Raw genomic sequence first — 24897 nt, forward strand, 5'->3', positions numbered from 1 at the left:
AATGATTATTATTTAATCTTGGGCAAGTTTTTTTCTTTTTTTTTTTAATTTTAGGCCACACCATTTACCTGGATGCAGGATCTTCGCTTCCTAACCAGGGATCTAACCTATGCCTCCTGCAGTGGAGAGGCGGAGTCTGAACCACTGGGCCATCAGGGAAATCCCTAACCTTGGGCTAACCTTACGGTTGCCTGGCTCTCTGCTGACTCACAGAGTTCAGTGGGCAGGACTGAGCGCTCTGGAATCAGATTGCTCGGTTTGGCAGTTGCCCAGTTCTTCAGACTTGGGCAAATGACTGAACTGCCCAGGGCCTGCCGGCCTTATGTACAGAATATGGATGGTGATGATGGTTCCTACCTTTTCTGTCCCAGTGAGGATTAAATGAGGTGATGCGTGTTTGCTTCAGAGAACAGTGCTTGAGACTTTAGAAAGAGTGTAAATGTTTGCTGTTAGAGTTATGGAAATATGGTCTATGGCACTCACTTCATGGTGTTTTCTTTAATAATTTTAATTTATTGATTGATTGGCTGTGCTGGGTCTTCATTGCTGCTTGGGTTTTTCTCTAGATGGGGAGAACAGGAGCTACTCTCTTGTTTCGGAGCATGGGCTCCAAGGGGCTTCCCAGACATGCTAGTGGTAAAGAACCCACCTGCCAAAGCAGGAGACGAAAGAGACGTGGGTTCGATCGGTGGGCCAGGAAGATCCCCTGGAGGAGAGCTTAATAACCCACTCCAGAGTTGTTATTCTCACCTGGAGAATCCCATGGACAGAGAAGCCTGGTGGGCTACAGACACAACTGAAGTGACTTAGCATGCATGCACCGGCTCCAGGGCACACGGGCTTCAGCAGTTGTATCTCCTGGGCTCTAGAGCACAGGCTCAATAGTTGCTCTGAGGCATGTGGGACCTTCCTGGATGAGGGATCAAACCCATGTCCCCCTGGCAGGCAGATTCTTTATCACTGAGCCACCAGGAAAGCCCCATAGTGTTTTGTTTTAAGAATTAAAAGGAGTGATGTGTTCAGTGATTGACAGTAATCTGCATAGAGGGAGCACTCCCGCTTGTCTCTTTCACTTGTTCTGAGGCAGTTTTGTCTCCTTTCAATGCACCCAGATGAGCAGCTAGTTCTGCTACTTCTTGTTTATCACCCAGAAAAAAAAAAAGTTCTTCTCCAAAAGAAGGACTGCTGGCTTATGCCAGGAAAGCTAACAGAGTGGAGTTCAAGGGTAGCATTGAGGACTGGTGAGAACCAAGGTAGGTGCCAGCTTGCCAGGGCTACCATAACAGAGTACCGCAGACCAGATGGCTTAAACAACTGAAACTGATTTTCTCACAGTTCTGTAAGTCCAGCATGAAGGTGCCAGAAGGGCTGGTTTCTCTCGAGGCCTCTCTCCTTGGCTTGCAGATGGCCGCCTTCTCCCTGTGTTCTCACGTGCCCTTTTCTCTGGGTGTGCATGCCCTTGGTGTCGTTTCCTCTTCTAACAAGGACACCAGTCCTATGGGGTTAGCTCCAGCCTTTTAACTTCATTTAAGCTCAGTTATCTCTAAACTCAGTCACGCTTGGGCATCAGGGCTTCAGTGTACGGATTTGAAGCGGGGAGGGCATGTTTCAATCCAGAACAATGTGCTAAGGCTGGAGGTGAGCAGGGAGCAGAACCAGATCACAAAGGGCCTTGGGAGGCCTGTTTGGGAGTTTCTTCTTGACCCACCCACCTATGAAGGTCCCCGGGGAAGTGGCTCCATGCAGAATCCCCTTTCTGTCCTTTACCTTTCAGGAAGGACTAAGCACAGCTCAACGGTGCATTTTTCAAGGTTGTCTGGAATCCTAATTCCTTGGTAGCATAGTGGTTAGGATCCCAGGCTTTCACTGCCATGGCCCAGGTTCAATCTCCCTGGTTGGGGAAACAGAGATCCGGAAAGTTGCGTAGCACAGCTGGCCAAAAGAAAAAAAGTTGCCCGGGTAAGAGCAGACCCAGTGGGAATCACTAAAGAGAAGCTGACTGGAGAGCAAGCGCACCTGGGAGGGAGTATGCAAATTAGATGCAAATGACAGCACACACACATACCCCAGTTAGGCTTTCTTCTTTGGGTCAGTGGTCCAAGGCTTTTGAAAAAGAGTCTAAACCTGAACAGAGCAGTCCATAAATTCCTATGTCCACCAAATCTGAATGCCCATTGACCAGGGATTGTTCTAGGCCCTGGGGCTGTTGCAGAGCTTAGGATCTAGACCTGCACTGTCCAATAAAATATTCTCAGTATGAAGCACTTAAAACATGGCTAGTCTGAATTGAGACACGCTGAAGTATAAAGTGGGGCTTTCCAGGGGGCTCAGAGCTAAAGAATCCACCTGTCAATGCGGGAGATGCAAAAGACATGGGTTTGCTGTAGAGTAGAAACTACCACAACATTATAAAGAAACTATACTCCAAAAATTAAAAAAAGAATCACACACACACACACATACACACACAAAAGGGATGCATGTGTGACACTTTGTGTGACACTTTGATATTATCCCAGTGAGAGTGATTTTAGGCTTCCAACCTCCAGAACTGTAAAACAGTAAATTTGTGTTGTTAGAGGCCACTAAGTTTGCGATTGCAGGGAAAGAGCAAATTAGCCAAGATGGCGTAGAAAGGCTCTTGCCCCTCGGCCTCTTGCTCTTGCCCCACATTTTGTAAATAATGATCATGTCACAGATGAGATTATTTAAAGCACTGCGCATGTGTATCACGAGGCACTCACTTGACCAAGGGCTACTTTCGGTCTGTGGGGCTATATAAGCCCCACCTGGAACGCCCTTGCAGGTATGTGCCTTTAAGTTATGGCTGCTGTTACGGCTGCTGCATCAGCTAGGAGAGAAGGTTATGTTATGGCTGTTGCCCGGAAAGAAAAACATGTCTGCAGTTTCTACGGCTCCTCGAGTTTTCTTCCAGCTTCCTCTCTCATGCCTGGTCTACCCTGGGTTCAGCAAACCCTGTGAGAAGTGAGACAGTGCTAATTTGTTACAGGAGCTGTAGGAAACTCCCATGCCTGCTGGATATTTCTTTCCTTCTTCCTTCTTTCCTTTCTTTTTTTCTGGGTATTTCTTTGAGTCACATTCCTCACTAGCTGAGAGAGCCACTTCCTTCTACAGTGTAGTAGGGCAAGTTCTGGCTGGGTCTTCAATAGCCCCAGAGGGTCTATTCAAACAGGCCCCTTTTCCTCTGTACTAAAGTTGATAAGCAAGGAGATTGGGGAAACTGTGTGGAGTTCTGGTAAAGAGGACTGGTGTGGCTATGTGTGTGTGTGTGTGTGTTTCCATGGACTGTAGCCCACCAGGCTCCTCTGTCCCTGGAATTTTCCAGGCAGGAATACTGGAGTGGGTTGCCATTTCCCTCTCCAGGGGATCTTCTCAACCCAGGAATCAAACCTAAGTGTCCTGCATTTCCTACATTGCAGGAGGATTCTTTACTGCTGAGCCACCTGGGAAGCCCAAGAACTGGCATATTTGTCTGCAGTGGCCATCAGCATAGATGTCTTTCTATAATTAGGACAAGTACCCAAAAATTGGATAGTTGTTCAACATGCTGAGTCCTTTAAATGAGATAAATCATCTCATTTAATTCTGAAAACAACACTATGACTCAGATAACTATCAGTATCTCATTTTTAAATAAAACATTTTTACAAAATATTGATATTTATTTATTTTGCTGTGCCAGGTCTTAGTTGTGGCATTTGGGATCTCCAGTTTTCGTTGCAATATGTGGGATCCTTTTTAGTTGCAGCACGTGGGATCTAATCCGGAACCCCTGCACTGGGATGGTGGCCACTGGACCACCAAGAAAGTCCCTAGCATCTCATTTTAAACCTAAGAAAACAAAGTCTGAGAGGTTGGGTAATTTGCCCACAATGACTAAGACAGAAAAACATAAGCCAAGAGCTAAACTTAGGCTTACATATTGCTGAGAACCACCCTTTACTGATGTGAGAGACTATGACGAACAGGATGGATCTGTAAGTTTCCTTCATTCATCTCACAGGTAGCTGGGTCCCTGTGTTCAGCATTCAGGGTAGAGTGATGAACAACTCAGGCCAGGCTCTTGCAGCACGGGAGTCACATTCTATCAGAAGGACAGCAGCAACTGAGAAGTCAGCCCACTATGATGAAAGGGATGATGAACATTAAGAGAGAGAGGTGAGAGGGAGTGGACGGGATGGGGAGGAGACTTTTTGAAGCAATATGTGGTTCTGAACTTGAAAGCCCACTGCCCTCCAAAGAGTGTCATAACCAAATTCATCATGTTCCCTATCTTTTGTTTCCCTTGGTAATTCCCCCAACACAAGCTCCTCTTGTTCTCTCAGGTTCTCTCATCTCCATCATTCTCTGTGCTGTCCTCTGCTCTACCCACTCCTGCCTCCCTCCATCCTTCCCAAATTCTGCCACTGCAACCCCTGTTAGCCTTTCACTCCATGTTCCCTCGGACTCTACCTTAACTAACACCAGATCCTTCTCCAGAGATACTCCCCACAATCTTTACTGAAGGCGCTTCATCCACCCGCTCGCCAAACACCTCAAGGTCTGGAGGAGGAGAGGGGAGTAATCAGGATATGCTATGGAAACAAATGAACCCAAATCCCAGTGACTCACATAAAGGTAGAGACTCCTTCATGTGCCATGTCCAACCTGGGTGGCCCAAGTTCTTCTCCACATGCTCCTTCCTTCACCCAGACTGATGGAGCAGTGTCTAAAACACCACCGATCTCCTAGCTGAGTGAAAAGAGATGTGAACAGCTGTGAGCTGGCTCTTGGAGTTTCAGCTCAAAAGAGATATACATTGATGTGTTCACATTTCATTGGCTAAAGCAGGTCATGTGGCCAAGCTTGATATCAAGTATCTTTAGACTCTGCTATCCCTTAGCAACTTAATGCTGTTTCCAGATATTATTAATCTTTCCCCACACTCTTTTTTTAAATCTTGTTGTTGTTCTTCATTAGCTAAGTCATGTCCGACTGTTTGTGACCCCATGGACTGCAGCTCGCCAGGCTTCCCTGTCCTTCATCATGTCCCAGAGCTTGCTCAAATTCATGTCCACTGAGTCAGTGATGCCATCCAACCATCTTGTCCTCTGTCATCCCCTTTTCCTCCTGTCTTCAATCTTTCCCAGCATCAGGGTCTTTTTCAATGAGTCAGCTCTTCACATCAGGTACCCAAAGTATTGAAGCTTCAGCATCAGTCTTTCCAACTCTCACATCCATACATGACTACTGGAAAAACCATAGCTTTGACTATATGGACCTTTATTGGCAAAGTAATGTCTCTGCTTTTTAATATGCTGTCTAGGTTCATCCAAGTTTTTTTTAATCTATTTATTTTATTTTTGGCTGTGCTGGGTCTTCGTCATTGTGCATGGGTTTTCTCTGGTTGTGGCAAGCAGGGGCTACTCTTTTTTAATAATTTCATTTATTTGTTTGTTTTTGGCTATGCTGGGTGTGTGTTGCTCCTCGAGCTTTCTCTAGTTGTGGTGAACGGGGGCTACTCTTTAGTTGAGGTGGGCAGGCTTCTCACTGCAGTGGCTTCTCTTGCTGTAGTACATGTGCTCTACAGAGTGCAGGCTCAGTAGTCATGGAGCACAGGTTAGTCGCCCTGTGGCACGTGGGAGCTTCCCAGACCAGGGATCAGGCCCATGTGCCCTGCATTGCCAGATGGATTCTTAACCACTGGATATCAGGGAAGCCCCTCCTTCTCCATGCTCTTAAAAAAAGTTCCTTCTTCCCCTTGACAGACCTCCTAGAGTAACAGCTAGATCCTCTTCTCTCTTCTCTTCTGACTCCTTAGTCTCCCTAGAAATCTGAGAGTCACACTTAGCTCCTCCCACTCCCTCATTCCATATCAGACCCTTTAGAATGTTCCAGAGGTTCAAAATCTGTCACTTCTCTCATTCCCCACTGAATCTACCCTCTTCCAAATCACCATCATCTCTCACCTGTACTACTGAGTTGCCCTAAAAGTTCATTCAAGTTTTTCCATAAGCTGTTGCTGAATACAACAGCAACCTTTCAAATCTTACTCCACAGTTCATTCATGACCTAGTTGTTGCTCCCCAGCCTAATCCTTCTGTAGATTCCCATGTCCTTCAGGGAGAGTCTAAAATCCTTGCTGTTCATTTTGTTCAGTCACTAAGTCATGTCTGACTCTTTGCAATTCCATGTAAACCACATATTACTGCAAGCCCTATTTTCCCATTCCATAGATTGTCTTTTCCGGTTTTGCTTGCTTGTTTATTTACAATTACCTTTGCTGTGCAAAAGTTTGTAAGTTTGATTAGGTCTCATTTGTTTGTTTTTATTTGGACCATAAAGAAGGCTAAGTGATGAAGAATTGATGCTTTTGAACTGTGATGTTAGAGCAGACTCTAGAGAGTCCCTTGGACTGCAAGATCAAACCAGTCAACCCTAGAGGAAACTGATCCTGAATATTCATTGGAAGGCAAATATTTTGGCCACCTGATGCGAAGAGCCAACTCACTGGAAAAGACCTTGATGCTGATACAGATTGAAGGCAAAATGAGAAGGGGATGACAGAGAATGAGATGATTGGATGGCATCACCGACTCAATGGACATGAGCTTGAGCAAGCTCTGGAAGATGGTGAAGGACAGGGAAGCCTGGCGTGCTGCAGTCCATGGGGTTGCAGAGTCAGACACGACCGAGCAACTGAACAGCAATAACAATATGTCAGAGAATGTTTTGCATATACTTTCTTCTAGGAGTTCTATGGTGTCACATCTTAGGTTTAAGTTTTTAAGCCATTTGGTGAAACACTCACTCTGTGAGCGCTTGCTCTCCCAGATCTGGAACTGGATGAAGGCAGAGACTGCCACGTGCCCAACACATTGACCATGCTCAGGAAATATTTTTCCAATGAGAGAATGAGTTTGTCATACATGAAGTCAGGGGAAGGGAAATAGTAAAGGTGACTAGATGCAATTATATATGAGTGAATCAGCTTCCCAAGATAATCAAGAGAGGCAGAGGAGGGCTGGGATGCTTGCGCCACTTCTGATTCACTTAGTCCTGAACTCATCGGACATCACTCCCTTCCTGCATTTCCCTCTGTGTTTCTAGACCTCAGAAAATGCTTTCCTCACCCACACTTATTCAGAGAATCTGGTTTCAAGCCTGAGAGAGTGTTCCCATCCCTCGTCCCCCTCCCTAGCTCCTGCTGTTCTCACCTCTCCCCCAGTTCTCCTTCTCCGCACATCCCACAGGTCCTCTAAGCCAAGGCATCTGCAGAGTCTGAAGCATCCCCGAGATGCTGCCCGTCCTCAGCTTCATTCCTGAGCAGAAGGGCCCTGGAAAAAGAAACATGATGCATGAGTGAGACACATCCCAGGCCTGGGCAGAAGTCTCTCTGCCAAACCGGCCGCGTAATGGGCGTGATGGGAACAGCTTGGTGTTTTGGGGTTTTGTTTATTTATTTGGTTAGCTTTTGCTTTTTCTTTCCTTTTTTTTTTTTTGTTTGTTGTTGTTGTTGTTTGTTTTTTGGAATAGCCTTGACAAGGCCCCTGTGTCAAATCATAGTTTCTTCCCTCGAGGCCAAGATGGTGCCTGAAATCATAGCATCAGAGACGCTAGGACTAGCCTTCTGGGACAGTCATAACAACGTACCACAGGCTGGGTGGCTTAAACAATAGAAATTCATTTCTCATGGTTCCAGAGGCAAATACCCAAGAGTAGGGTGAGGGCAGGTGTGGCTTCTTCTGAGCCTCTCTCCTTGCCTTGTAGATGACTGCCTTCTTTCCCCTGTGGACACACACCCCTGATGTTTCTTTGTGTGTCCAAATTTCCTCTTCATGTAAGGACTCCAATCATGATTGAATTAGGACCCATCTAATGGCCTCATTTTCACCTAATCACCTCTTTAAAGGTCCTATCTCCAAAGTCATTTCAAGGTATTGAGGATTAGGGCTTCAACACATGAATTTGGGGGTAGGGATGGAAGGGAGACAGTTCAGCCCATAAGAGACATTCCTTGGTTTTAGGATATTAACAGTCCTTCAGGGACTTCCCAGTTGGCCCAGTGGTTAAGAATCACTTGCCTATGCAGGGAATATGGGTTCAATCCCTGGTCCAGGAAGATTCCACATCCCACAAGGCAACTGTGGAGCCCGTGCACCATAACGACTGAATTCGAGCTCTAGAGCCTGAGAGCCACAGCTACTGAGCCCACATGCTGCAACTGCTGAACCCCAAGCATGAGGAGCCCCCTCACCACAACGAAGAGTAACCCCCTCTTGCCACAATTAGAGAAAGCCCATGCGCAGCAATGAAGACCTAGGGCAACCAAAAATAAACTAATTTTAAAAAACAGAACTTCAGTGTTCTCTGAATAAAAGCAGTAATGATTAGATTAATGAGTAATTGAATTTGCTGTCTGTGAATGCTAGGGACAGGGTATAATTAATTTAAAAATGAATAGGTACAATTAATTGTATGTAAACTAGCACTCTAATTCAATGCCAGTGGGGGAGGCCTGGGGCCCCAGACATTTCCTCTTGGATGGGCCAGTCTTGAAGGAGAGAGAGTGTGCGTTAAGTACATCCTTAGAGCTCCAGAAACAAGAAAGCATGAATCTAGAAAAGTAAAGATAGCTCTAGACTCGATGCTTTTTCTGGGGTTATCAGCATAAAGCCAGGATGACAAAGGGCCATTTTCAGAGAAGAAAAATCCTGGGACTTAATCAGAGTGAAAGGAAAGATCACAGTTCTAGATATAAAATTCTAGAACCTGAGAGCAAACCCTTGGTTGGTACTTTTTTAAAAGCCCTCCCTCTAAAAAACACGATGGGAATATATGTTTGTCTCTGCCTTCATGATGAGTAAAGCAAGAGAAAAATTTCCCCTGAGAATTTGTAACAGTAAATCCATATTCCTGTGTGTTTAAAGTCTAAATTTGTACTATCTATGTAGCCTGAAAGATGTCCAGACAAAATTTTAGAGTGGTCCCAAGTTGGCTATATCAACCCTGAACATTAATTGGAAGAACTGATGCTGAAGCTGAAGCTCCAATACTTTAGCCACGTGATGGGAAGAGCCAGATCCCTGGAAAAGGCCCTGATGCTGGGAGAGATTGAAGGTGGGAGGAGAAGGGGATGATAGAGGATGAGATGGTTGGGTGGCATCACCGACTCAATGGACATGGGTTTGAGCAAACTCCAAGAGATGGTGAAGGACAGGGAAGCCTGGCATGCTGTAGTCCATGCGGTCTCAAAGAGTCGACATGACTGAGGGGTTGAATAACAACCCAAGCTAGCTATTCCCACAGGTACATGGCAGAAGTAAACACTAACTCTACCCAGGGAAATGCATTTTAAACCCAGGCTTTAAGGAATTTCCACAGATAAAATCCCAAGGAACATGAGTTCCACAAACCTAACAAGCAGAAGTGACAAACCTCAAGAGTCAGACTCAGAGCTGGTATGAATATTAAATTATAAGGTATTGAATACAAGATAAATAAATGTTTTAAGAAATCAAAGATGGCATTTTGAAAATACTGAAGGGAAAAACAGACTCTCAAGACTGGCAAGGAAGATTTGAACAAGGGAAACTATAAATTACATATGTGAACATTTAAAAACCCAGTGGAAAAATGAAATAGATTATATCACCATTGAAAGAAGAAACTATAACACATATATATTTTAAGAAAGTACACAGGGTGCAGCATAGGGAGAAAAAATGATGGATATTAGGAACAATGGGTTAAGAAATATGGAACAGAGTAGGAAGGTCCGACATACATCTAATTTGTGGGTTTTTTTAAAAAAAGATAGGGGCTTCTCTGGTGGTTTCCTGGTAGTAAAGAGTCTGCCTGCCAATGAGGGAGACATGAGTTCAATCCCTGGTAGGAGAAGATCCCACATGCTGTGCCACAACCATTGAGCCTGTGCTCTAGAACCTGGGAGCCACAGCCACTGAAGACCGTACACCCTAGAGCCTGTGCCTTTCAACAAGAGAAGCCACTGCAGTGAGAATCCCGTGCATTACAAGAGAGTAACCCCTGCCTGCTGCAACTAGAGAAAAGCCCGGGCAGCAATGGAGACCCAGCAGAGCCAGAATAAATAAAAAGATAATAGAAGGGAGAGAAGCACATTTGATAATGTCTGGAAAATTTTCAGAATTGATAAGAAAGATTCTTCCTCAAATTCAGGAAACCCAATGAATCCCAAGCAGAATATTTTTTTTAAATATCCACACTAGGTAATTAGTAAACCTTAGCCCACTAGAGAGAATATCATTAGAATAGCCCAAGCATTACTTTTTATTTTTCAATAGCAATAATCCAGAAGATAGTGGAATGAGATCCTCAAAGGGCTAAAATAAAATAACTGTCACACTAGCACTGTATGCCCAGCAAAATACCTTTCAAGAACAAAAAGAAAATGATTGTTTAGACAAACTAAAAAGTAGGAATTAATTCCCAAGATACCCTTTTCAAAAGAATTTCTAAGAGATATACTTTGGGAGGAAGAAAACTAATCCTAGAGTGAAGTTCTGAAACACAAGAAAGAATAAGAAAAGAAAAAGTAAACAAAGGCATGAGGGAAACATACCAAAAATATCAAAACTCTACCAAAAGTACAGTAACAATGTCAAATTTTAATGTTTAAAAAAGAACTAAAATCTTGAACAACTTATAAATGGAGAAGATTTTGTGGAATGCACATGATGATATTTTTAGAGTAAGCACGAAAAGAACAGAAAGTAAGTGTAAAACTTTCAGTATAGCATAGAGAGGAAAACGGAAATGGTGGGAGCAGACTCAATCCAAATGAATGCCGGAGGGAGAATAATGGGAAAGGCAAAACAGAAATGGATGATATGACAGGAGGAATTCTGTATCTCCCCTTTTTGGAGAATAGATGAGAGAATCTTTGTGCAAATCAGTTGAAACATGATGTTTATAGTTGTTCAATGGAAGTCTGAATATGCGTAGAAAGATACATATGGGACTTCCCTGGTGGTCCAGTGGCCAAGACTCCATGCTTCCATAGTGGGGGGCATGGGTTGATCCCTGGTCAGGGAACTAAGATCCATTTGCTGCATGGCATGGCCAAAAAAAAAAACATATGTATGGATGCTGAGTAGTCAAAAGGGTGGGTGAACTGCCTTCGTGACTAATTGTTTCTTAGCCCAAACCCACCCTTTCACACTCCACTTTCTGGCTCTGAGGCTGCCAGCTCCCTCTTTGATTCTGCTGAGAGGGAGCACAAGAAAGACAAAAGGCTGGAAGGAGAAAGTACATGTTTCTTCCTGTTTCGCTTGCTGTTCCTGTCAGCATTACTCCAGCAGTAGTTCTCCCTGATGGCAGCAGCTGACTCCTGTCTTTTCCACATTCTCAGTCTCATTTCTGTCTCTGAAACACCGAAACCAGCTGTCCCCTCATCAGAGGACTGGGTTCTGGCTCTACAGGAGTATTCCTTCAACCTTCTAGATTCTAATAACCTTATTATAATAACTCTATGATGTTCACATCATAGTAAACAGGGCTTTCCTGGTGGCTCAGTGGTAAAGAATCTGCCTGCCAAAGTAGGAGATTCGGGTTTGATCCTTGGGTTGGGAAAATCCCCTGGAGAAGGGAATGGCAACCCACTCCAGTATTCTTGCTTGGAGAATCCTATGGACAGAGGAGTCTGGCTGGCTCTAGTCCACGGGGTTGAAAAAGAGCTGGATGCAACTTAGGGACTAAGCAACAACAACAGTCACAACTAGAAACCTATTCCCTTTGTTGCCTCAGTCCCAGGGGCTGAATGCCTGCATCTGTTATCTCTGATTAATACAACGTCCCCATTTTGTCATCTCAACATCTATTTCACCAACTCAGCCAATTCCTTATATTAAATTCTCTCTGTTAAAATAACTGGTACAGTTTCTGTTTTTCTGACTAAACCCTAGTTAGTATTGTCTCCTGTAGCTATATGACCAAATTTTGGCCAGTGGAATAAGAGCAGATGTAAGGTAGGTAACTTCTGGGTCTTGTCTTTAAAATGAAGCTAATTATTCCATACTTCTGCCTTCTGTCTTCTGATACAGGGGAACAGATTTAGTGACCCTAAGATGGCTTTACCCATATGAGCCAGGATGATGCCTCGAGCGAAGCAGTAAGATAGCTGGGACCTGATGACCTCTTGGGGTGGGGCCACCCACCTACTCTGGGACATTTTGTGAAATAAATGTCTTCTGAGGCAGCGTGTTCTAGACTCTCTTTATTATACCATAGTCATTCATCCTAGTGTAAATGGCTCTAAACACCAAAAACACAGGATCCCCAAAACTTAAATAATATAATACAAATAACTCTCGGCTTAGAAAATAAAACACAGGAATTTCCTAGTGGTCCAGTAGTTAAGAATCTGCCTGTCAATGCAGGGAACATGGGCTTGATCCCTGGGCCAGGAAGATTTCACATGGCATGACGCAATTAAGCCTATGCACCACAACTACTGAGCCTGAGCTCCAGCACACGAGCACCGCAGCTGCTGAAGCCAGCATGTCTCAGAGCTAGCGCTCTGCAACAGGACAAGCTGCTGCAGTCAGAAGCCCGTGCACCGCAACTAGAGAGTAGCCTCTGTTCTGTGCAACTAGAGAAAGCCCATACACAGCAACAAAGACTCAGTGCGGCCAAAAATAAATGAAATAAATCCTATAACTGAATGGCAATAAAAGCGCTATGAAAGCAAAGTTTCAAGGGTAATTCGTTGCTTTGAACATTTTTATCAAAAGACTGAAAACAAATGGAGGAAGCCTCAGCTTAGAACTGAAATATGAAACAACAGAGGAAAATCCAAAAAGGAAAAAGAAAATAATTTAAAGGCTGAAATTGATAGAGTGAAAACACAGAGAAGACCAAGAATAAAAAAAAGCTCAAAACTTGGCAATTTGAAATTCTAATAAGATAGAAATGCTTCAGGCAAGACTGATAGAAAAGAGAAAGATGCAAATAAAAACAAAATGCATAACTTAAAAGGGGGAACTATAGAGATATTTTCAAATGATATAATAAATTTTTGAACTACATAGACCAGTGCACTTGAAAATCTTGACAAAACAGACAAATTTCCACAAGAATAGAAAACGCCAATACTGAAACAGGAAACAGGAAACTCTGAAGAGACCAACAGCCATTAAAGAAACTTTAGTTAAAAGAACTGATGCTGAAGCTGAAACTCCAGTACTTTGGCCACCTCATGTGAAGAGCTGACTCATTTGAAAAGACCCTGATGCTGGGAAAGATTACGGGCAGGCGGAGAAGGGGACAACAGAGGATAAGATGGTTGGATGACATCACCGACTCAATGGACATGAGTTTGGGTAAACTCTGGGAGTTGGTGATGGACAGGGAGGCCTGGTCTCAAAGAGTCGGACACAACTGAGCGACTGAACTAAACTGAACTGATATGATAGTAAACAACTAGAAACTCTAACAAAAATAAGATCCCATTCAGAACAGTAACAAAATTTAAAGGTAATCTAGGAATTCATCTGTCAATCCACAAGATGTTTATGAAGAAAAAAAATTTAGGGAATTCCCTGGCAGTCTAATGGTTAGAACTCCGAGCTTTCACTGAAGTACTTGGATTCAATCCCTGGTCTGGGAATTAAGATCCCAGAAGTCACGTGGCATGGCCAAAAAAGAAAATAATAATAATGTTATTAAAGGAAACAGAAGAAATCTAACAAGGGGAGATGTACCATGTTCGTGAATGCAACAATTTAATATTATTAAGATGTTTCTTCTATCTAAATCGAGCTATAAATTCAACACAAGTCCAAATTCCAAAAAGATTTTTTTAAGAAACAAAATAAATGGATTAAAAAATGTATGTGGAAGAATCAAGACTCACAAACAGATAAGAGGATCTGTATCAAGTAAGATATGTCAAACGGACTTCCTGGTGATCCAGGTGATCCAGTAGCTAAGACTTCATGTCCCCAATCACATGCTGCAACAAAGACCTGCCACAGCCAAACAAATAAATAAATAAAAATAGTTTATCGAAAAGATACCAAAAAGCCAGAGTAAAGAAAGAAAACAAAGGTGGAATGGCACATGGTCAGACAAACTGATCAAAGGAACAGGAAACAGACATGTGTATATGAAAGACCTTGAGATATTTCAGAATAAGCATCCTAATCAGAAGGGAAGAGATGGGCCGTTAAAGGATAACATCGTGAAAACTGATTCTTTATAAGGAGAAAAGAAAAGTTGGTTCCCTACTTTTCACCACAATACAAAGGTCCAACAAATGGATTAGAGACCTAAACATGAAAGATAATAAGTCTATAAGGCTAGCATATGCCTTTCACAAGGCTGCAGGAACAAGGGACCACAGACTGGGTGGCTTAACACAACAGAAATGTACTGTCTCCCAGTTCTCCAGGCTAGAAGTCGAAAACCGAGGTGTGAAGGGGCCAAGCTCCCTCTGGAATCTGTAGGGGAATCCTTCCTTGCTTTGTCTTAGCTTTGGGTGATTTGCTGGCAATCCTTGCAGTTCCTCGGCTTGCAGCTGCACTGCGGAACTCCAGTCTCAGCCTTTCTCATCACATGGCACTTTTCCCTCTGGGTGTCTGTCTCCAAGTGGCTGTCTTCTTATAAGGACATCAGTCCTATTGGGCTAGGGCCCCGCCCTACTCCAGTATGACCTCATCTTCATTTAATTAATTACATCTGCATCCACTCTGTTTCCAAATAAAAGCACATTCTGGACTACTCGGGGTAAGGATTTCAGCATATCTGTTTTTAAGAGATGTAATTCAACCCAGAACAGCTAGTAGAAAAATGCAGAATATTTTTATGACTTTGGAGTGAATACAGATGTTTAAACCAAGAAAACAGAAACCATATAATGAGATGGATTTGACTGTGTTAAGATTAAAGTTTTCCTGCAAACAAAGACATGATTGAAAAAGTTTAATAAGTGACAAACCAGGAGAACATATTTCTAGCTTCAAAAAAAAAATGTGATTAAAATCCAGAATATACAACAAAATCCTGCAAATATTTAAGAATGCATGCATGCATACTCAATCACTCAGTCAGGAACCCCAATATAAAAATGGGCAAAAGATATGAATAGGCGTATTTCCCTGGTACTCCAGTGGTTAAGAATCTGCCTGACAAAAGTTCTTTCTGGGTAACAAAACACTCATGTATTAGCCAGGAATATAGCCATCCGGAATCAAGAGTACATTTCAAAGAATCTCTTGAAGCTAAAAAGCCGGGCAACAATGTTCAGATCCATTGAATACAAGTGGAAGTGATTAGATCACTTCCAGGAAATGTCCTCAAACGGATATGTCATGATTATCTGTCCTTTCTTCCTTTCCTATGTTCAGAATGTGGACAGGATGACTGGAGACAAATAAGTCATCTTTGACTACATAGTGATTTGGGGATGGAGGAAACTCATGGTGGAGCCTGAGTCCCTAACACTATGGAGACAAGTCAACCATGAATCATCTTCTTTCTGGGATACAAAAGTAAATGTATATCTTGTTTAACTGAGTGTTATTTGACAAACCACACAACCCAACATAATCCTACCAGAACTCCCCAAAGGAAAATCTTGGCACATCTGGAAAAAGATAGAGGCAGGGATTAAGCACAGGCATGTTCACTATCTCACTCCCTGAAAAATTTTGTCTCAGTCATGGTCATTACTCCAGTTGGAAATCTGAAGAGGGAAATCTGTCTGTCTCTGATCGATCTGAATAATCCAGAAATTTCAGAGTTTATTAATTTCAAGACAAAACTAACCTGAAAGTTGAGTCAAGCACAAAATTATCAGAAATGGCTATAGTCATGGTTTTCTCCACCCAGGAAAAAAAGCACCTGTCAGAGTAGCTTAATCCACAATTAACCTGCAGGTTTGCAATGCGGAAAACTGCTGAAAGTACATATTAGAACTTCTTTCAATATTTGTTTTGACATTTTTATTAAGAGTTTGAGTGAGGAATTAAATTGTAATCAAAAACAGAGATGGCATGATGCCAATAGAACAGTTCATGCCTTGAATAATGGAATCAGAATTACACAACATCAGAACCCCGAGAGGTTTTAAGCTATCATAACTCCCCGTTTTACAGCCCAGAAAACTGAGGCTCAGAGTTGTCAACTTGCTTGCCCAAGGTATACCTGGAATCAAGGGTAAAGTTGTTGGTATACCTTCTTTCTACTTTTTCTTTTTGAATGAATGAAAACTATGCCATTTAAAAAAAAAAAAAAGGAGAATCTGTGTGATAATGCATGTCCCTGGTCCAGGAAGATCCCACATGCCCCAGGATATCTAAGCCCATGCCCCAACTACTGAGCCTGCGCACTAGAGCGGGGAGATGCAACTACGGAAGCCCGAGTGCCCTACAGCCCGTGCTCTGCAACAAGAGAAGTCACTGCAGTGAGACGCCCATGCAGCGTAACTAGAGGGTAGCCCCTGCTCACCACAACTAGAGAAAGCCCACACGCAGAAATGAATACCCAGTGTAGCCAAATAAATAAAATTTTAAAGATATGAATAGGCAATTAACATAAAAGGAAATCTAACTGGTTAACAAGTCTGAAGAGATGCTCAACTTCCTTCATAATCAGAAAATTATAACTTTTTTAAACTTTTTATTTTGTATTGCGGTATGGCCAGTTACAACATGACATTTTAACTCTATCAGACTGGTCAAAATTAAAAGGTCAGTGAGGGACTAGTATTAGTAAAGTCATGTAGAATTTGGAACTATCATGCACTTTGGTAAGCATAATTCAGTATGTATATCGTATGATCCAGCAACCCCAATCTTGGTGTATAATCCAGAGAAACTGTCACTCAAATCCCAAAGGATATAAGTACAAGACTCTTAATTGAAGTGCTGTTTGTAGTAGCTAAGAATTCGAGGCAATGTAGGTCTTCTTCATTGGTAGGTGAATAATTAAGGATGGCGAACTAATAAATTAGAGGGCTATGCAGCAAACAGAAGCAATTACCTAGATACACAAACAATATGGAATGCTCTTAAAACAATATTGAGCAAAAAATGTAAAAACAGAAACATAGTTGGTTAATTTTTATAAATTAAAACCATATACATATACAAAGCACTATACATCTTTTAGAAATATAGACATAAAAGTACTACTATATTTTAAAAAAAAGAAATAAAGACATATCCAAGAACCACAAACACATCAGAAAGTGTGCCTTTGAGGAGGAGGAAGAAATGAAAGTTGGAATGGGAATATGGGGAAAAAAATAATGTAAGAGAATAACTTCATACAAACTACTGTTACAGTGTATCAGAAATGAAACAGCATGGTAAAATCAACTCTCAGAAAAAGAAAAGAAAAAAAAAAGAATAATGAAAGAATGAAAAAAGAAGTACCAAGGAAATGTTAAGAAAAAAGTTGCATTAAAAGCAAAACTCATTAGGAAAGACAACAAAGGCTTTTTCATATTGATAAAAGAAATAATTCACTTATGTCATATTAATATCATAAACCCTTATGCTCCTAACAACGTAACTTCCAAATATATGAAGCAAACAGTTAAAAGGAGAAATGAACATAGCCTCACTCATAATAGGAGACTTATTTGCACCTTCCAGAAGCCAACAGATCAGAGGGGGAAAAAAGGACGGACGTAATAGTTAAGAATTAGATCATTAATAAACTTGTATGGTCAGACCTCTTATCCCAACAACTGGAATGCACATCATTTAAAGACGGAACACAGTCGGGCTCAGCCCCAGGCCGAGGCCAGGTCAGGGCTCCTGCTCGGGGTCCTTGGGCCCCTCGTCGGGGCGCCCGGGGTCCCTATGTACACACCAAGTTCTTGCAAGGACCGGTCGAAGCTGGGGCCGGAGGGAGGGGACCTTATTTCCTAGGGTCAATTCTCTTGCGGTCTCGGCCTGCTGACCCTTTGACCTCTCACCTACAGGGCCCTTGGCGGCCGTAAACCAGCCGGTCGCCCGAGCTCCGAGGACGCTTTGCGCCCCGTCGCCTCCCGGCCTCATTAGGCCGGCCGGGCTGTAAAGGAGGAATCAGCCGCTGCCTAATCCGGACCTGGGGTCAATGCGAGCCCAAACAATGTGCACAAAGACGGCTTTGGAGCAAGAATTTGGAATATGCATTTAAGTTGTCCTGCTTTGCACTGGAAACCCCTGGGCGATTAAAATAAGCCTGCCTCGTCGTATTTTCTTTTTCTTATGTGTAGTTCCTGCAAGTCAAAGAGGCCGGAGTCCCTTCTGCAGTTTGGGAACTTGTTTTGAAATAGCCACCAAACAGATTTTTTCCCCTTTTGGGTGAAGTTTCCTTCCAGGCTTCAGCCTCTTCACCCCACCCTCTGACTGGAATAGAGTATTGACATCTTTGAGAGCGCAAAGGAGGTAGATGGTGCTTGCTGTATACTTTATTTTTGATGATGCTTGCTGTATGCTTTATTTTTCCATGCTATAGTTTGAACCCTGAGGTTTGAGCTTTTTCCTGGTTAAATCTCTTGGTACCAAAAGTGTGGAAAATGAAATGTTCATTAACTTGAAAAATCTTTAGCCAATGGATAGGCAGTTTGTCTCTTTGAGAACTGCAGTACCCAGTCTCTAACATTGACTTTAAAATCAAGCTAAAGATGCACTGGTGAACTATCTCCCCTGGATACCTGCGGTGTTCTTTGGGTCATTTGATATGGTAAAACTGTGGTTGATTTTCACAAGAGTTACGTGAATGGAATTTCTATAAAACTGGACGAGTGACAAACTGGTAGAGATCTTTTTGTTTGTTTGAATGATAACTCCAAAGGGCTCTCCCTTTCCCTCTGAGGTGTGGTTTCTACCATCACTCTTGAAATTTACGGCCTGAAAAACACTAAGTTCGTGGAAGCCTTTAAAGGGGGGAGTGTTCAGAACACTTGGACTAATAATAACTTAACACAGGAGCAAAACTTCTTTGAATAAGATTCTTGTTGTCAAAAACCTGTTGAAACTAAAGAAAACATATTTCTTTGAAAATCATCTAATAGAGCAAACAGTTTTGTATATTTTTAATGTGATGACAGTCCAACCTGTCTACTGATCTAATGAATAGAGAAATGTGAGCTCTATAGTAACTAGAAGAATCAGATCAGATCAGATCAGATCAGTCGCTCAGTCGTGTCCGACTCTTTGCGACCCCATGAATCGCAGCACGCCAGGCCTCCCTGTCCATCACCAACTCCCGGAGTTCACTCAGACTCACGTCCATCGAGTCAGTGATGCCATCCAGCCATCTCATCCTCTGTCGTCCCCTTCTCCTCCTGCCCCCAATCCCTCCCAGCATCAGAGTCTTTTCCAATGAGTCAACTCTTTGCATGAGGTGGCCAAAGTACTGGAGTTTCAGCTTTAGCATCATTCCCTCCAAAGAAATCCCAGGGCTGATCTCCTTCAGAATGGACTGGTTGGATCTCCTTGCAGTCCAGGGGACTCTCAAGAGTCTTCTCCAACACCACAGTTCAAAAGCATCAATTCTTCGGCGCTCAGCCTTCTTCACAGTCCAACTCTCACATCCATACATGACCACAGGAAAAACCATAGCCTTGACTAGATGAACCTTTGTTGGCAAAGTAATGTCTCTGCTTTTGAATATGCTATCTAGGTGGGTCATAACTTTCCTTCCAAGGAGTAAGTGTCTTTTAATTTCATGGCTGCAGTCACCATCTGTAGTGATTTTGGAGCCCAGAAAAATAAAGTCTGACACCGTTTCCACTGTTTCCCCATCTATTTCCCATGAAGTGGTGGGACCGGATGCCATGATCTTCGTTTTCTGAATGTTGAGCTTTAAGCCAACTTTTTCACTCTCCACTTTCACTTTCATCAAGAGACTTTTGAGTTCCTCTTCACTTTCTGCCATAAGGGTGGTGTCATCTGCATATCTGGGGTTATTGATATTTCTCCCGGCAATCTTGATTCCAGCTTGTGCTTCTTCCAGTCCAGCGTTTCTCATGATGTACTCTGCATATAAATTAAATAAACAGGGTAACAATATACAGCCTTGACGAACTCCTTTGCCTATTTGGAACCAGTCTGTTGTTCCATGTCCAGTTCTAACTGTTGCTTCCTGACCTGCATACAAATTTCTCAAGAGGCAGATCAGGTGGTCTGGTATTCCCATCTCTTTCAGAATTTTCCACAGTTTACTGTGATCCACACAGTCAAAGGCTTTGGCATAGTCAATAAAGCAGAACTAGAAGAATAACCTTCACCAAATGGCGAGTTTCTAATGTTTGTTCTCTGATCGGGTGTGTATGTTGTTTTATTAAAACACAACCTATGTAAAGACCATTTGAGCATAAGATGTTAAAAATAGAAGATTCCATTGTGTTTTATAATAAGCTAGCTTTTAAAACAACATATCCAATAACATTTTATGATATTTTTCTAAGAGTAAATGTAGCTTGTTTTGACCTATCTGCAGTTCACTTTTTGTTTTTTTTTGCCAGTGTTGTCCTGCTTGGTATCTGGGACAGTCTCTAATTCCTGACAGTGAACTTGATACTGATGTTGGTATATAGCAGCCAGCCCTCCATAACACTATCTATCCTAAATTCAGGGTTAATGCCAAACCTACTGTGTAAGAAATGATTTACCGAAGTTTCAAAGAAAACCACATCAATTTGGATGTCTGTTACCTTGAAGTGATCATTTTAAGAGGAGTAGCTTCTTCCCTAGGTATAAAAAGACTATTTTCTTCTTTTGGTGTATTTCATTCTGTATTGAGCAACCATTTGTGAAATGAAAAAGCAAAAAAACACCCCCTCCACACACACAAACCTCCAGCCAATTTAGGATCATAAACATGAAGATGGAGGTGAAGACTAGCCTAATTCAGTGTGTATTATCTCATGCATTGTGTTGACTGTTGAAAATCTCTTTCAAATATCCGCATTCCACATGTAGAACTAAAGTGTTTAAAACTAGAAATATGAATGCTTGTTTTGTTAATTTCATGTTTGTGTTCAAAAAGCAACATCCAGGATCTCTACAATTGACTTAAATAAAACCATTTAAATTAAAAAAAAAAAAAAAAAAAAAAACAGAACACTTCCAAAACAAAACCAAAAAATGCTGCATACTAGGTCAAAAACGAAATCTCAATAAATTCCTAGAATTTATGTCATTCAAAATACATTCATTAAATAAAATTAGAAATCAACTACAAAAAGAAAATCAAAGAAAAATCCATTACCTAGATATTAAAAACCACATTTCTAAATAATTTGGGGGTTAATAGGAATTGAAATTACATTTTTTTGGAACTGAATGACAGTGAAAGCACTACATATTAAAACCTGGGGTATACATAATAACAATAAATACTAATGTGGAAAAAATGAATCAACAAGGCAGAAATTAATGAAATAAAATATCCCTCCAAAAAATTAGTAAAAGGGATTATCTTCTACTTATTTTCAGCAAACAAAAAGCTGAAAGCTTTTTAAAGACCAATAAAACTGTAAATTTTGTTTCAAATCTGATCCAGAAAGATAAGAGAAGGAATAAATAAACATCAGGAAAGCCAAAAGAAATATAACTTCGGATCCATATGATTCATCAGAAATAATAAGCATAAAGTTATGCCAATGAATCTGAAATCCCAGCTAAAATACTGTTCTAGGCATATATAAATTACAAAAATGTATTCTGGGAGAAAGTAATAAATTTGAATAAACCAATATCCACAGAAGAGGTTGAAATTGTAGTCAAAGACCTACTAAAAAGGCACCCAATACGAATGCTCTGACACTCAAATTCTACACTCAAATGTCCAAGGGACAGATACCTCTAATGTATCACAAACCATTCCAGAGTGTAAGCAAAGGTAGGTGGCTCCCTCCCGCAAAGCACAGAGCACTGCTAGCTTCCCTTACGTCATAACTGGGCAAGGACAGCGCAAGAAGGAAAACCATGAGTCAGTCAATTCCACTCATGAAAACAAATGCACAGCAACTCTGAATAAAATGGTATTAAATCAAATCCAGCAATAGTGAAAGAAAGGAGGATGATACTACATTAACAACACAAAAGTCATCTGATTATATCAATAAATGTATAGAAAGCATTTAATAAGAGTCAATACCTACTAAAAAAAACCTTCATAGCAATAAGGAATAAATTTTTTAAATGTACTGAAAACATCATACTTGATGAAATCTTAGGGGCATTCTTTTAAAAAGTCTAGAACAAGAACAAGGATTGTCCATTATCATGACTGTCATTCAACACTGTATTGGAACTCTGAACCAAAGAGCGAGGGGTGAGAAATGAGTTATAAAGATTGGAAAAATTAAGTTTTTATTTCTCTCCTGGACACCAGAACCATCTAGCTAGAATAGTGTGGAGAATTATCTGTCAAGCTATTCTAGAATGAATAAGAGTGAGTTCAACAAGGTAGCCAGATCCAAGCTCAGCATTAAAAACAGCAGTAACTGATTAGGAGAGAAAAAAAAAAAAAAAACCTCAGCCATTAGTAAAAAAGTAAAAACAGTCAAGTCCAGCCAGTGAACCAAAAAGCCATGTATAAGATATCCCAGGAAAAAATTGTATGTACACCCAAGAACGGAAGACTCAGTATTACAAAGTAATAGATTCTCCCCAAATTAATAATTATTCATTATATTCCCAACCAAAATCCGAAGGATTTTTTTATGGATTTCACAAATGCCACCCCACTCCCCATTCCCATCGCAGAGTCCCCCAGGTTTAGAACCAAGCCAAGTCCTCCTCACCAAAGTCTAGGCATCTGCTTGGAGACCACCTGTTCTGCTGCTCACCTTCTTCAACTTGAATCACCCCATAAACAATTGGTAAACAAAATAAGATGGTAGCATATCACCGTCATATTGGTTAATAGGCAATTTTCTCTAGGAGGCCAATGTTTTGAAGCAATCAGAGGTAAATTTTCTCATAATTAAAGGGGAAGACTTAGTAATAAAAGAAGATATTAAAGGGAAAAGCTGCAACTCTACAAAAATGTGTTCCTTTAGATCCACAATGGATGGTTTAGTGATTTCAAAAACCATAACATTTACTACAATGATATTGTTCAGTCACAAAGTCCTGTCTGGCTCTTTGCGATCCCATGGATTGCTGCAAACCAGGTTTCTCTGTCCTTCGCTATTCCCCAGAGTTACTCAAACTAATGTCCATTGAGTTGGTGATGCTATTCAACCCTCTCATCCTCTGTTGCCCCCTTCTCCTCTTGCCCTCAATCTTTCCCAGCATCAGGGTCTTTTCCAGTGAGATAGTATGTGCCAAAGCTGTGAAAGCAGGTGAAGAAACTACAACATTTTCCCACATTAAAATAACAGATTAATGAAGACTACATCTTGGATCAGATTTTCTTTTTTTTGGCAGCCCTGGGCAGCTTACAGGGATCTTAGTTCCCTGACACACAGGAAGTATTACTAAGTGCATATGACCTACGGAGATTTAACTGTGATTGTATTTTTATTAGGGTTTCCCAGGTGGCTCAGTGATAAAAGAATCTGCCTGCCAAGGCAGGAGACGTGGGCACCCTCCCTGGGTTGGGAAGATCCCCTGGAGGAGGAAATGACAACCCACTCCCAATATTCTTGCCTGGGAATCCCCTGAACAGAGGCGTCTGGCGGGCTACAGTCCAGGGGGTCAAAAAGAATGGGACGGCTGAGCACATTTTTATTGGAATTCGTTACTGGTTTTGTATAACTCATTATACAGTTACATGTGTTTTCAGCAAGCTGTCCCTAATTCTGTTTTTCCCCATAAAGCCTTTTTATTTTTAACATGCACTGTTTTGCAGAACTACAGGTTTTTCAGGAAAGCATGTATCAAGTTATAGCAGAAAGACCTGTCCTCAAGAAGCTGGGGCCTCTCTTGTAAGCAAGCAATTCTTGAGAATTCCTGAGCTTCCCTCACATGTAGCCAGGAGAGCAGGTACCCTTTTCCCTCTGAGCCGGGAACAATTTCCCAGGAGACTGTGGGGCAGTTCTCTAGGGTTCAGGCACCAGAGCCCGTCATTGTCCTCTTCTCTCCTCCTGCCAGACCCCCACACCAGTCAGGAGAGGCTCAGTGAAAAGATCCAGAATTTTGCTGCTTACAAGCTTTCGGATCTTGAGCAATTCCCAGAACCTCTGCAGGACTGTTTACCCACTCTTCAAATGGGAAGGCATGTTTTTTTCCCCTAATCATTACTGTCGTTGCGGCCGTGGTGGGTTTTCATTTAAAAATCTGCCTTTGATTTTTGCTTTGTCATTTACCTTTGTGACCTTGGACAAGACACTTTACTTCCCTAGGCGTCATCTGTAAAATGGGGCTTTGAGAGCATTTAGTACTGCCGTGTGGGCAGGCACTTAGCAGTAAGATGCATATTAAGCCTCAGGAAATTGAAGTTCCCATTATGAAAGGCGGGGATTCTCGAGTTGTGACTGTGGAGGCAGAGGAACCCAGGGCTGGTGGCGAAAGCAGATGTGGCGGTGATTTCCTCAGGGACACTCCACACATCCTCCCAGCCCCGTCTTCCCAGCAGAGGCCTCACGGTCAGCTCGACCCGCGAGCTTGTGGGAGCTCTCTGGGGGGCTGCCTCCCCACAGCTCCGGTCCGGCGTGTAGTCCGAACGGACTACACTTCCCGGCGTGCACCTCGGGTCGGGCCCCCGAGGGGCAGTCCAGCCGTGGGGACCTCGTCCTGGCCGCGTTAGAGGCGCTGGGCAGTAACCACCATTCACGCAGCTCCTACTTTTCCCTTTGCGAAGCGCGTCAGTCACCATCAACCCCACCTTGGGCCGCGGCCCTCGAAGGGACTGTGAGGAGCGCTCGGCCCTTTCCTCCTCTCCTCCTCCAGGGGTCCGGCCCACCGCGTC

The 24897-nt window shown here is 42.3% G+C and overlaps 1 long non-coding RNA gene across 2 annotated transcripts; it reads right to left on the minus strand.

The window, feature by feature from the left end:
• Positions 1-3584: 3584 nt before the first annotated feature.
• On the minus strand, positions 3585-24893 carry LOC133230612 (uncharacterized). 2 transcript variants are annotated; one of them, XR_009730899.1, is made up of 5 exons: positions 24814-24893; positions 7218-7337; positions 4633-4752; positions 4474-4563; positions 3586-4142 (listed from the first exon to the last, which is right to left on the minus strand). It is a non-coding gene; the product is annotated as an uncharacterized LOC133230612 (long non-coding RNA). The 2 variants fall into 2 exon arrangements; XR_009730898.1 differs by having other exon boundaries at positions 3585-4142; positions 4474-4752.
• Between the last annotated feature and the right edge of the window lie 4 nt (positions 24894-24897).

Source organism: Bos javanicus, chromosome 18 (genome assembly GCF_032452875.1).
Source record: "Bos javanicus breed banteng chromosome 18, ARS-OSU_banteng_1.0, whole genome shotgun sequence".
Taxonomy (NCBI): Eukaryota; Metazoa; Chordata; class Mammalia; order Artiodactyla; family Bovidae; genus Bos; species Bos javanicus.